This window comes from Arvicanthis niloticus, chromosome 2 (genome assembly GCF_011762505.2).
Source record: "Arvicanthis niloticus isolate mArvNil1 chromosome 2, mArvNil1.pat.X, whole genome shotgun sequence".
Taxonomy (NCBI): Eukaryota; Metazoa; Chordata; class Mammalia; order Rodentia; family Muridae; genus Arvicanthis; species Arvicanthis niloticus.
In genome coordinates this window covers 119,161,522-119,174,741 of record NC_047659.1, presented here as the reverse complement: position 1 = coordinate 119,174,741, position 13,220 = coordinate 119,161,522, and the positions used below count along the sequence as shown (strand labels likewise).

The 13,220-nt window shown below is 42.0% G+C and overlaps 1 protein-coding gene across 4 annotated transcripts in view; it reads left to right on the top strand.

The window, feature by feature from the left end:
- Syndig1 (synapse differentiation inducing 1) overlaps positions 1-13,220 on the top strand; it is a 209,269-nt gene that overhangs the window by 49,349 nt on the left and 146,700 nt on the right. The window contains exon 2 of one of the 4 annotated variants that reach the window (XM_076929925.1): positions 3,107-3,189. The exons of the other annotated variants lie outside the window; for them this stretch is intronic. The gene's annotated coding sequence lies outside the window, so the exon portion shown is untranslated. The remainder of the gene's footprint in view (positions 1-3,106; positions 3,190-13,220) is intronic. 4 annotated transcript variants of the gene reach the window in all.

Genomic DNA, 13,220 nt, shown 5'->3' with positions numbered 1-13,220 from the left:
AGCTTGGGCCGGGATACAGTGGCCGCCAAGCGTGGAATAGAGAGGGCCTCAACATTTTTGGCCGCCCAAAGTGGGGCAGCTCAGGCCTCAACACTTGGGCCTATGGCTGATTTAGGTCTTCAGTGTATAGGAAAGGCTACTCCTGACAGAGCTGGGTTTATTTTCTGTACATTCTTTGTGTGTGTGTGTGTGTGTGTGTGTGTGTGTAGTTTCTATTATTGGTAAGTATTGTCCTGTTTTTCTTTCCACATAGAACTCAGTATTTTTCCTCTGGTTAATATAACCTCCTAGTCTTTGTTTTGGTGTACAGAATGGGCTAGCTTTCCTTTGCCTTGTGGTAAGTGTTCTGAATCTGTGTAGTACATCTTCTATCAGTTTTGATAAATTCTCAGATCTCTTCAAATGTTACCTTTTCTCTACCTCTTTGTTCATTTATTCTGGAATCCCCTCTTTATTCCCTAATTTCTATTATTAGACAGAGGGATAGTCTCACCTTATCTTCCTACTCTTTAATTCATCTTTTTCTGTTTTATGCTCAAGTCATGAAATAAATTCCAGTCCCTTAACTCCCTCATCAAATATTTCGGTTTGTTTCTTACCTATTTACTATGTGTGAAATTCATTGTTTACTTTTTAGTTGAGGAAATTCCAATTTGTTTTGCACATGGGAGTGTGGTGTGTGTGTGTGTGTGTGTGTGTGTGTGTGTGTGTGTAGGAGGAACAGCATGTAAAACAGTATTTAAACCAGGATGAATGGAGAACACAGCTGGTTTGGACTAACACACCAAGGATCTTCCAGCAGGGCTTCCTCATCCAGTGTAGTTCTATAGCAGAAGGTTGGAGCCAACAGGTAGGATGTAGGACCAGGTCTTTAGCTGGACCACAGATCTGGCCATGGCTTGTTTGGCCTTAGTGTGATATTTGTGCTCATGTGTGCTCATATGCACACATATGCAACTGGATGCAGTTGATTACAGGGACCCTGCAGGTGTTATATAGAAAAGTTAACCACTCAAAGAAATAAGAATAAGTCAACCTAGTGTGGGTTGACTCATCAATCTAGATCAGACTTTGAGGAGTCTAATAATGTGGTTTATTCTCAATGGATTTAAGTCCAGTAAAACTTGAATTTAAAATATTTCCTGGTATGGTACTATACTCCATGGACACTAAGTGTGATTACGTTGAAACTCAGCTTAGGGTAGTGTCATTTACTCTAAGAAGACGTCTAGGGATAAGCTACCTGTACCAGTTTAAAGGGTTTGGCCTGGTCTCAGCAACACAGATAGCACAGAGGTCATTTGAACTATTAGCCATGTCTGGTCCTGGTTTTGGGAGCTTGATATGACCTTGCTCAACAGATAACACAGATCAGCAGGCTGCTAATCACTTCCAGTTCTCAGCTTTCTGGATGTAAGAACAGCTTTCCCATCTTTTCCACTGGAAAGACAATCCTGTGTACTTAAGATTCCTGTTTTCTCTGGAGATCTGTGGACTCTAGGACCTTCATTCTATGCCCCTAACAGTTGACGATAGGTGTCCCTCTCTGGTCTTAGTTTGCAACCAATTTTTAGAGAGAGGCTCTCTCATTGAACCTGGAGCTTACTAATTTGACTAGGCGGACTGGTTAGCAAGCCCCAGCAATCCTGCTGTTTTTGCTTCCTCGGGCATTCTAGACCTATGACATCATACCCAGCTTTTAATGTTCATGCTGGGGTTAAAACTTACATCCTCATACTTGAGTGTCAAGCACTTTAAAGACTGCTTTTTTTTTTTTTAATCTGTCTTTGATGGGTTTACTTTTTTCTTGTGTGTCTTGAATATCTTAGAAAAAGGCTCATTTTATCGCTAACCTGAAGTTCTGGAAAGCTCCTCTATCTGTTTCTGAAAAAGTTTTAAAGTTTGAGTTAAGACTGTTTTCAATGAAACTATTACTGAAATTTTTCATTGGGGATTTCCTGATGTCAGAATGTGCCTGACAGATGCCTTAGGAATTCTTCACTCAAGGCAACCTTTTATGAGAGCCTCAGTGTAGAGTTCTCCAACTTTGAAAATGGCAGAATTTCAGACTTCAGAGCAATGTACTGTAGTGTATGTAGCATAGGGATTTCTCCAGCCTGGCAAATAAAACAATCTTTCTTTTCCCTTCACTGCCCTAATTAGCAGTGCCATTCTAGTTAGCGTGCCATTGGATGACATGTTAGCATGCCACTGGTGAGCAAGAGGCGTGGGGACCACAATTCAGTTCTAAGTGTTTCCTGTGCAGAAATGCTGCTTATGGAAACTGTTCAAACCTTTTGGCACGCTGTGACATTGGCTGCTGCTCTGATTTACTTTTTTCTTTCTATATTCTTTCTTTCTTTCTTTTTCTTTTTTTCTTTTTCTTCTTTTTTTTTTTTAACTTATTTTTAACAGAAATGTTTTCATTTAAAATCAAAACTCCTCATTTGGAAAGAAGGCTTAATTCTGACAGTCTAGGCAGCAGGTAATCATAGGAGCTGCCTCCCTGGCCATACCTGTGTCCCAGCCTCTGGCATCCTGCTGAGGTCTGATTCCCAGGGTATGTGCTTTGTCAGAGGGATGACTCATCATCTATCTATTCACTGCTGAGCATCCCTCTGGGCTCTGCCTGTCAGTCTAAAACATGGTCTGCAGAGCATGTGTGAGTCCAATCACCACCACCACCACCAACAACAACAACAAACCCAAGATCTTATCTGTTGGCAAATTTTGTAATGAAGTGAATGAAGAAGCCTGGGCTCCAGCTATGGGCAGTACCTTCTGCCTTCCTGAAGCTCTTCCTCTTGGCTAGAGGGGCCAGACACACCCTGAGTGGACTCCAGTTGGCCAATACATTTGCCAGAGTGTATGTTTGAGCCCAGTTTATGTTCTGCGACCTTCATGACCTTCACTCCATTTTGAAGGCCACCACAAGTTAGGAGAGCAATAATGGCACCTTTACAGACTAGTAGCCAAAGAATAAATGGCTACAAGAATAAAATGAAGACATTAGCACAGGAGTGCTGGATTGCACTGCGAATCATTTTCTCATCAGTCATAACTATGAAGAACTAATTTTAGCTACTGATGTTTTCATGTTTCTCAGGCTGAGCTGATCCTCTGTGTTCCACATGAAGTTCCAGGAAACAGACTAAGCATTTATTACTGCAAGGCCATTCTAATTAGAAGGTTAGTTCAATTCTAACCCATGTATTTGTGCATTCATTTCTGAAACTTTGTGACTAAACAAGTTGTTGTTTTGTACTGAACACATGTTTTGTTGTAGGAAAAACAGAATAGTGATTTTTAGTTTTATGGTTTTTGTTTGGGAAATCTGAGGTTGGGAAAAACACATGGCATAGGAAAAAGCAACTAACTTATTATTTTTGTTTATACTCTAAGGATATTATTATTATTATTATTATTTTGGCACCAGAGATTGAATTCAAGGCCCTCCCTCCAACCACCCCAGCATTTTTAATAGATCATTTGATATGAACAATGAGTTGCCCGTGTTATTATCTTTGCCTTTGTTTCTGTGAACTTGGGAAACTGAACAGGTGATTCTTGCACCTTCTTTTACCCTTTCCATGAAGTGGATCCTAGTAACAGCCTATCACATTCCAGGTCTGCCTTAGGCATCTTCACTGTTGATACAAAGAGCTGCAGCTACATGGCTTCTTGGATGCTTGGGCAATTTATATTCTTCCTGAAACTGTGTTCCCTCGAAAGCCTTCATGTGCCATGGACTCCTGTCTGTCTGTCTCTTTCTCTCTCTCTCCCGTTTTCTCTTCCTCCCTCTGTCCCCATCCATCCTCTCACATATACATCTCTCACAAGAATCACCAAAATACAGATTGATTGTTGCAGATTAAACCCATTCAGTAACTGACACAGATTGGGAATTTTCTACAGTCAATGGTTTGATTTCCCATTTTCTATTTCCTCTTTAGTATGTGATTTTTCAAATCCACAATGTACATTTTTCACATAATGTGGTCCAGCAATCTGCATTCTAGCAAGTTCTCCAGTGAGCCTGATGCACACAAACATCTGAGACCTATTCTTTAATGAATCTTAGCTGAGAATAGTTCTTTGGTTTCAGCTTCTTGGTGTGATAATGACCCTTACAGTAATTGTCTGTGTGGTACAGGGGCAATCTTTGAAGATTTTCCTCCAAGCCAGCAGCAGTGTTTCACAAAATCCAGGCTCTAATTTTGCAGAAAGAGGATCATTCAGAACATCTAATCAACTTTAATGCCAGAAGTAATAGTCTGTCTGTTGAGTGTTTAATTTTCTCCAATGTATTTCTTTATTTCTAAAAGTATGGGCCTTCTATTTTTAGATACATTTAGCATTGTTAGTGCGTAGTCTTTATCTGATGGTGTCAGCATCTGCAGCCTTTGTGCTTCTGATTTGTGGTGTTTTGCTTATTCTTGCTAATTGCATCTTATTTCCTCTTGCATTTAAGCTTGTCTTTTTCTATTCAGGCTGCAATCACAAAACACAACAGGGTAGGTAATGATAACTAATATAAATTTACTTCTCATAGTTCTGGAGGCTCTGAAATCCATTATGCCATTACCTTAGGGGTTAATTTTTATCATATATTTGTTGGTCTGAGCTGGGGGTGTGCACATTCATTCAAATTATAGCAGTATTTCTGTCCCTTTAATTTTAAACTCAGGTTACTTCCATCTATGGGGAACTACTGAGGCCTGACTTCACATGCATTTTTTTAAAGGTGTTTGGTTTTGCTTCTGTGGTGAACAGGGAAGGGGATTCTGAACCAAAACATTAAAAGCTGTGTTTTTGGAAGTTGAGAGTGTAGAGATCTCAGAAAGGCTTCTAGGTAGAAATTCTCAGAAAAGAAGCCTTAAGTTTTCCCCCTCAAAACAAGCTTCAACAATGTAAATTTTAGAGACCAAATGGTTTGGTGATCTGTGTATGTGTCTTTGTGTCTCTGTCTCTCTCTGTCTCTTTCTTTCTGTCTCTCTCTCTCTCCCTCTCTCCCTTGATATGTGGTGGTCTCACCTTACTAGCATAGTTATCAGTACAATGGTGCACCAGTGTGGTGGGGGATATACTAGGATCATGGTCAGAAATTAGTAAAAGTTTCTATTAAAAACCGAAGTCATAAGGTGGCCTAAGATTTTCAGGTAACATGGTTTCTACCATAATTTTTCAGATCTGTCCTTGCCGTGAGAAAGCCGCCATAGATAAATGGGAGTGTGGATATAGTAGAACAAAAGTTTGTTCAAAGACATTGACATTTGTATTCCACATCATTATCATGTGCCATGTAAAATTCCTCCCGCTATTTGAAACTGGTAGATCCCTCTTCTTTTTCTAGGCCTTACAAACACTGGGTTCTGGGTATTTTGCCTATGAGCAATAGTTTGCCAAATACTGGTGATGTGTGTGATTGTGATGGTAGTGGTGGTGATCAAGGTATACTAGGATGCTAAGGATAATGCTGACGGTGATAGCAGTGAAAGTAGTGATCTCGCTCTGTTTCTCTCTCTCTGTCTGTCTCTCTCTCTCTCTCTCTCTCTCTCTCTCTCTCTGTCTCTCTCTCTCACTCTCTTTTGCTCTATCTCCCCCTTGACGTGTGGCAGTTACTAGCATGCTGTTAGCAGTACATGACAGTGCCCCAGTGAGGAGGGATGATGATGATGGTAGCAGTAATGTGATGGTAATTGTGAAGTCACTAAGCAGTGACAATTGTGTAGATAGCACCTAGGGGTGCTGTCTCTAGGGGTGGAGTTAGAGGAGGGCTTAGGAGTGACACTGAGCTGATGGTCATGCTGATACTACTTGTGACAGTGGTAGTAACAGTGTTGGCGGTCCTTCTCATGGGAGTGATAAGCTACACTCTTGATGGTCGTGATGGTGCTGAAGCTGGCACTGAAGCTGGCACTGATGAGCATGTGGTACATGATGTAAAAGCCTTCTCTACTGTTCCCACACCTTCCTTGCAAAATGCCATGCTGAAGGATCTGTCAATCATTCTGACTTTGTCTATTCATACTGAAGCATACATGTGTTGAGATCTTCCACACTGTCCCCCACGCGCTCATACACTTAGGTGCTTATACAACTTTTATGTTGCTTGAGGAGATGGGGATAAAGTAGAGAATCAAAAAGCTAGCATGAGTTTTAAAGGCAAGATTGCCCCAATTATGCCAAGTGCCCTTATTTCAGAATCGTATCATAAGTGCTAGATTTCTCTGACCATTAATAAGTCAGGTAAAAAATGAATAGAGACAGCCGTAATGGTGCTATGAGGAAACCTCACTCTCCAGCAGAATCCGTGTTGCTCAGTCAGCAGGAAATACCAGGACACATTGTATATGTCACTTAACAGGCATGATGCTCTTCAGATGGCCTGATGCTTCATTAACTGTTGCCCTAGATGAATCACAGGCTTTTCCATGAGTTTGTACTGGAGACAAATTTTTAAAATAACAACAACACTGACGATGATGATGACGATAATGATAATGATAATGATAATGATAATAATAATAATAATAATAATAACTGGTATGGCTCTGAATGCTTCCACAATCCCCACTGCTGAATCCCAGGCTTTTTCATGTATTTGTACTAAAGATGAACTTTCATTGTTTAATGAAGACTCAGAAAGAATTGTTCTCTTTCAGCATTGGTATTATCTATTTAGCTGGAGGGGAGCTGATGATTTACACACAAGACTTGTAACAGTGCTGGGTCTCATGAGCGGAGCAAGAGGCTGGCACCAGTTGCCCTCACAGTGCTTTGTTTAATTGAGCAGTAGGAGAAGGGATTAGAAATATTGGGAATGAGCCCTGCCCATTACACACCCAGGGCCCTGGCTCAGCTCATCTGCAATTACTTTAGTTTTCTCCCTCAGTTTCCTGGGTTATTTTTGACTTCAGCTTCTGCTTGACAAGCTGCTATATAGGCTGGGTTTTGGACTACATGTGACTACTGTCCACAGTTATCTTGAGGTTTTTGTCGTCAATGGAGACCTGAATATTAGATAGATTTTCTAACTTTTCCTGTATCCCTGACACAAATAAACATTCAGATGACCAGTGCAGGCCTGTCAGTCATGAAAGAGATGAGACTGCCTTGCCCAACCAAGAAAAATCAGAGAAAGAGGGAGAAATACAGATATTTCTAAACCTAGAATTATTAATATGTTTAGGAACAAGGGAAAGTCATATATGAGTTTTGGTGACCCTGCTTTGTCATTTCTTCCTTATTCAAATGCATTTGCTTAAAAATAATTGTGCTGCCGCACTGATTTCCAAAAGATTTCTTTCTTCTGATTTTTTTCTTCAGAGCAAAACCATCTACTGAGCATTAGACACAAGTGTGTGAAAACCCAAACTATAACATATAATCCTAATTTCTACACAGATGGGTTCCTGTGTAATTCTTCGTCATTCATGATTCAGGATGCTTTCTGACAGCCGGACTGCCGGAAGGCTTCGTGGTGTGTGTGTATGAGTCTCTCTCTCTCTCTCTCTCTCTCTCTCTCTCTCTCTCTCTCTCTCTCTTTCTCTCTCTCTGAAGAAAAAGCATAACTTGCTTGGATCCTGCTCTTGGCATGAAAGATGGAGATGAGGCTTCAACAAAAGCTGCCATATATCTACAAGAACCCATCTCTACCAGTGAAAGTCACTGGTGCTTGTGTTGTCTGTGATTTCTGTTTCCCACTGAAGCAGTGTCTGGTGGGGATGATCTAGTCCTGCCAAAGTTTCAGAGACACACCGTTTCCCATGTGAGTGTGAGGTCTGCCACCTGTGTTCCAGGCCATTGCCTCATCCCAAAGGTCTCTTTGGAGAGTGTTGCAATATTGTTTCATTTTAGAGATAATTTTGTTCTCACTGTATGCCTACCAAAGGAAAGAATTATTTTATCAGTTACTCAGCTGAAGACTGGAATTGTAATTAACTCAATGTTATCTGAGGACTTTGTGACAATAACTAGCACTTTCCCCTAAATGAAAGAAACAACCAAATGCTACTTGTGCATACAGTGGAATACTGTTCAGCTTTAAAAGGCTGGCTGACATATGCTACAGCATGGTTCACCTTGAAAGCAACATGCTAATGGCAAAAAGCCAATCATCAGCAGTTTGCATGATTCTGTTGGTGTAAAAAGTCCGTTATAAACAAATCTAGATGCAGAAAGACAGAGTAGTATTGGGTGAGGGCTGGGAATGGCAGTGGGTAGTGGGTTGGGGGTGGCGTGATAAGACTGCTATAGAGGTAGTGGGAAGAGTTGCATAACTCTTAATCCTGTATGCCTTGCTCAGCACTGCACTTTAAAAGTTAGTTTAAGGCCCATGAATTCTGTCTCAATAGAGCTGATACATTAAAGAGAATGAGAACAAGGATGTAATTCAGGAGTGTGGCACAGCTTAGCATCCCCAGTCAGGAGTGCAGCACCACCCAGAATCACTAGCACTGCAGAAAAGAACCAAATGAAACTGGTGATTGGATTACTTTATTATTTTGTGATGGTAATGAAATACCGGAGGCGGTCCAGGAAAAGAGGTTTTATTTTAATCCCTTCTGGAGGCCGAACAGCATGTCACAGATTCTTTCAAGAGCCACTTTTGTCTATGTCACCTCATAGCAGAGTGCTAGTGAGAGAGAGAGAGAGAGAGAGAGAGAGAGAGAGAGAGAGAGAGAGAGAGAGAAAGAATGAGGATGGGGTGACCATTTCCAAATGGAAAGTTACAAAGTTGACGGATCTGGTTCAAGCTTTTATATTCCCTCCCTTCCTCTCTTCCCTTTCTCCTTCCCTTCTTTCCTTCCCAGGATTTCCCTAGAAGTACCTCATACCTCCACAGGCACTTTGACTTGACCTAAAGACTTCACTAGACTCACTTATCAAAAGTTTCTCCCATCAGTGCCCAGAGATTCAGATTCCCCGTACATAACTTTGGGTACAAACTATATTCAAATCAGGGAACCATAGGTGCCTTAGAGCGTTCACTGCTTCACAGAGTTGGGGGTGGGGAGACACTCTCAGTTCCAGGGCTTTTCAGGCTGAGGGCCAGTGAGGGAGGCTAACCTGGTCTAAGTGGCCCCAGGCTGTTTTCAGACCAGTGAGACCACACCCTAGCATCAAATATACTTGGGCTCCAGTCCTATCTGTCTCTTTATCTGACCAGAGCATCCTTTCAGCATTTAGATCAGTAGATCCCATTCTCTTTAGGACCTTGTAGAATCTGAAACACATTGCCAGGGCCCCAGTGAGACTACATCCCACAGGTACCCTGGAGCATTTATTATTTTAGCATTCCGTGAGCTATGTTTTCTCTGGTGCCTTAAGGCCAGAAGAAAACTGTTTCCCAACCCTTTCTGAGAGAAGCCATTGTTGAGGGCAGGCTTAATTATTTCACCTTCGAGACTATTTTATGGAACCAGAATACCAATTTATCAATTAGTGATGAGGAACTATTCTCTTGGGGACCGAGGGCACAAAGACTATGTGACCCCATACACCCTCTCCCTGTAATCAAGCAGTTTATGAATTTCCAGAGAGAATTAACCATCTTGCAGACCTGGTTCTGATTTTTTTGTGGTAAAATGCCAAAACGTTTTTCTTTTCCTGCAGGCCAGTGTTGTTGCTTCTGTTAAAACCTCTGTTGGAGAGTCGGGGGAGGGGAGCAGCTTCTGCTTGGATATATCAAGGTGGACATACCACTCCTCCAAGCCCTGATAATAGAGTAGTAGTTGTTTGGTGGTATCTATAGACATATTGGGCATACAAAAACTGTGGTTCTCCCACTCAGGATTGTAGGATGGCAGTCAGGTGCCTGGGGCTTGTTTACCCAAGAAGCAAGCTCTGTATGTAGCTCTAGTTTCAATTGCAAAACACCATAGTATTTACAAAAAAAAAAAGAGAGAGATATTGTAAAATTCAAAATAATTTTTTAGACAGGTTAATTTCTGCTTACATTTCAGGCCCGGGATTGAGAAGACACATCTTTCTGGCAGTCATAAGGTGACACAGAGCACCCTTGGCAAGAGCCGATGCGTGTTTGAGTCTGTGAGAGTGTATGGGCTTGTGCTTGAGTTTACAAGTACACTAGAGGATGGGTTTGGGTGTGAGGCACATGTATGAAACGGTGAGTCAGAGTGAGAGTATGAATAAGCGATTGTGTCTTTGTGTGTATATCACTGTGTGAGTGGATATCTGAATGTGGCAGAGTGTGTGTTTGTATGCTATTTCTGCATGCATGAATGTGAGAACATTAGTCTGGGGGGCTGTAAGGACATAAAGTGTTTATGCATGGGAATGTAGAAGGCAGTGTGTGAGAGTGCTGTAATTTTGAGTGTGCGAATATGTGCGAATGAGAGTCTGGGAGGGAGACTTGAGTGTGAGAGATGTACATGTTTGAAGGTGTTTAGCTCATGTGAGTGTGCATGACCATGTGAGTATGACTGCAGATGTGTTTGAGTGAGTGTGTATGTGTGTATGTGTGTGTATGTATGAGAGAGAGACACACACACATACACACACACACACACAGAGAGAGAGAGAGAGAGAGAGAGAGAGAGAGAGAGAGAGAGAAAGAAACAGACAGACAGACAGACAGACAATCAAAAAACTTTGAGTCATCCAGTAAATTGATCTCTGGAGAGCTAAGGAGCAGGCCCTGAAAGACCTGTGGGAGAAAATAGCACACGGGCTTCAGTATCACTACATCCTATTGATATTCTATGATACTGGTTCTAGAGCATTTATTGATTGGCTAGATGAAACTGCAGGAGACACCCTGAAACACTGCTGTCCTGACCTGGCTGGTGTCATCAGCTCCTTAGCATTGAAGGCCAGGACAGGGCAAGAAACCCATTACATCAGCTTATCTGGTATGTGTGAACTTAGCATGGGCTCCCCTTTCCCTAGTCTAAGGATCTAAACAGAAGCAAGAGTCTCCATCCTGTACTTTTTCCCTCTGTCACATACACTGAGCTGAGCAAGATCTGGGTCTGCTGCATACATCCTAGAGTGCTGTAACATTTTGGAGCTCCTGCCCGTATCCCCCTTTTCTACTCCATAATCGGTGTGGTCCAGCTTTCCTGGCCTTTGTGTTGTCTATCCTTTCCTTCAAGGCTCTAAGCATATGGCTTGGGTCATGCCCTTCTCTTTGTGACCAAATTAACTCCACTCCACTCCTCAGGGCTTTCCTTAAATGGAAGATCTTTATCCCCAAACTAGGTTACTGGCCATATGATTCTTCCTACCAGGCATGTTTCACCTTGTCCCTAGTTCCTGTCATACCACAGCACTTGGGCAAACCTGTCTTGTGCTGGGAGCAGGATCACAGCCAGGGTGCCCAAGACACTTCATCCAGCACATACACTCAGTTTGTGCCTGTAGATGCTGGTCAAGTGGATGTACAGTTGTTCCTTTTTTTGTCCTTACCACATTCTAGTGGCTTGATGCATGGCCACTTCCTTCACTGGTTTCTAGGGGACAATCTAGATCACTCATTTTGATCCTCATATAGGTGAGTTTGCATTGGCAGTTGAGTTCAACTGTGCTCGGAGGAGATGACTGGGTCGCTCTGAAGTCTCTTGTCCTCAACTAGTCACTGGCTTTCACTTGCACTAAGAAATGATTCTTATTTGCTGACTAGTGGTTTCAGTTCCGCTTTAGAAAGCTTCTAAAATCAGCACATCATTGGTCTTTAGATATCATCAACCTTAAATAAACTAGAGATCTGACAGTGCTGTGTTTGAATGTGGTTCATTCCCCAAAGGTTCATGCATGGAAGTCCTTGCAAAGGTCCTTTTATGGAGATATTGAGATGCCACTAACAGGCCAGGCTTAGAGGAAGGCATTCAGGTCACAGGGGTTTTGCTCTTATGAACAGATCAGTACTGTCTCTTGGGAAGGAACCACAACTGGATCAGTACTCTCAAAAACATAGTACAAAGTCACACCACTCTGCGTGCTTGGCCTTTCCATGCCTTTTTGCTTTCACCTGGAGGCTGACACCATGATATTTGGGCCCTTTGGACACCAGATTCATGAGCCATACTTACCTCTTTCTAAAAGGTTTGCAACCTTGAGTGTTTTGCTGTAGCAATACAAACCATACTAAGATGACTAGAACCATCTTGTTTCCTAATCAAGTTCATAGTGGCATGATGCTCTCTGCTGGCATCTGTCCCAACACCTTGCTGATGAAACTCAAATGGCAGCTTTTCTTGCCAAAGGCAAGTTCTAAGAGATGCTTGTTTTAAGGATTGTGTAGTGATACTCTTCCTGCTAAGAAACACAGAGTCTCTTCTTTGCAAATGACTATTATTTATGAATCAAGAGAAGCCACTAGACTTCACGATATAGTCTTCACACTATAGTATCTTTTACACAGCTATTGTACAGCTCTGTGGGCCACTTACTGAACAAAAAATTTTTCTTCATTGAATAAGTGTAATGTTTCATTTTCACCAGTGTTGGTTATTATTGACTAAAGACTGTTTACTATTCTTCAAGCACTTAGGGAGCAGACGAAAGCTGTAGGGCTGGTCTGTGGAAGTGTGAATGTAGCTGAAAGGATGGGTCTGAGCAGGGAGCTGTGTCAAGGAACATGATAGGCTTGTTGATAGATTGAATGGGGCACTGTGAGAACTGTGAGGTTGGGCTCTCCTTTGAGAGAAAGTGATATTGAGGTGAACCACATGGGAGGGCAGAAAGTAACGATATGGGAACTACTGGATACCATAAGGTGGTACATCTCCTGAGGGACTCTCAAATATTCAAGGGCCAGTTTAAAGCAGATACAGGTTCCAGGAAGAGTGAGCAATGGACATTCTGAATCTCACTCCATGGGACAGAGTTGGTGATAGACAAAGTTTGAATTGGGCCTTGAAATGCAATCAGCTTCTATGGTAGTCACTCAGAAGATCTGCTGCCAGCAGAACCTTATGCCCACAGCTCTTAGGAGAGAGGTGGTTGGATTGATTGACCTCAAATATCAGTGTGTGTGTGTGTGTGTGTGTGTGTGTGTGTGTGTGTGTGTGTGTGTTTTTAAATGTGCCAACATGAATAAATCTAGAGACATTTTATAAATCTCTCCCTTGTTAATTATACTTTGATGAATTAAAAGTAACTGAGCGCGCGCACACACACACACACACACACACACACACGAGAGAGAGAGAGAGAGAGAGAGAGAGAGAGAGAGAGAGAGAGAGAGAGAGAGA